At 29.7% G+C, this 708-nt stretch overlaps 1 protein-coding gene across 1 annotated transcript in view; it reads left to right on the forward strand.

The window, feature by feature from the left end:
* Nucleotides 1–499: 499 nt before the first annotated feature.
* LOC106678350 (uncharacterized) overlaps nt 500–708 on the forward strand; it is a 100,731-nt gene continuing 100,522 nt past the window's right edge. The window contains exon 1 of the mRNA XM_014416814.2: nt 500–602. The gene's annotated coding sequence lies outside the window, so the exon portion shown is untranslated. The remainder of the gene's footprint in view (nt 603–708) is intronic.

Consider the following 708-nt stretch of genomic DNA (forward strand, 5'->3'; position numbering starts at 1 on the left):
TTACTTTATTTACATCGAATAAATAAATTCCTAAATCTATACTAACTATATAGCAACTATAGCACCTATCTTTTATAAAAAAAAGAATAAATATATTAGCAAATAATAAACTTTTATAAAAGTACAAAAAATCTAAAAATAAAAAAACAAAAAAACAATAGAACTCTATGTTAAAGTAAAAACTGTTATTTTAAGATATCGCTATTTTCTATTTTGAACTTAGGTACAATGATTCTGAACTCGAATATCTATAGCATTCCTGACAGTGTTTCGAACCCAAATGCACACCTTTTTTCCTTTAAATATCTTAAAATATATATATAAAAAAATGTGCAGAATTCAGATTAAGAATAAGTTATTATGGATACAACAGGTTCCCAGCTAGCTAATAACAAAATAAGAAATAATCGAGCCATATCCCGAGAACCGGTCCAGAAAAACCTAAGAAAAGCCGCCCCCAAAAACAAAAGGACCAAGACATGAGAGGGGAGCTCTGAGGGCGATTGCGCAGATGGCAGGTAGTTCGTCAGTGACAGTCGAGTACCGTCCCGACAGGACTTGTTAGTTCGGAGGAGTTGGATACGCATCCAAAATATACGCAAGTAAGTAACATCAATTTTTTTTTTTTATTAGAATAAGTAAATCTGTTTCAGTACTGAAAATATATAATTAAAAAAATATTTAATAAAAAAAAATTAGAATTACTTC

Source organism: Halyomorpha halys, unplaced genomic scaffold (genome assembly GCF_000696795.3).
Source record: "Halyomorpha halys isolate HHAL.00 unplaced genomic scaffold, Hhal_1.1 Scaffold134.1, whole genome shotgun sequence".
Lineage (NCBI taxonomy): Eukaryota > Metazoa > Arthropoda > Insecta > Hemiptera > Pentatomidae > Halyomorpha > Halyomorpha halys.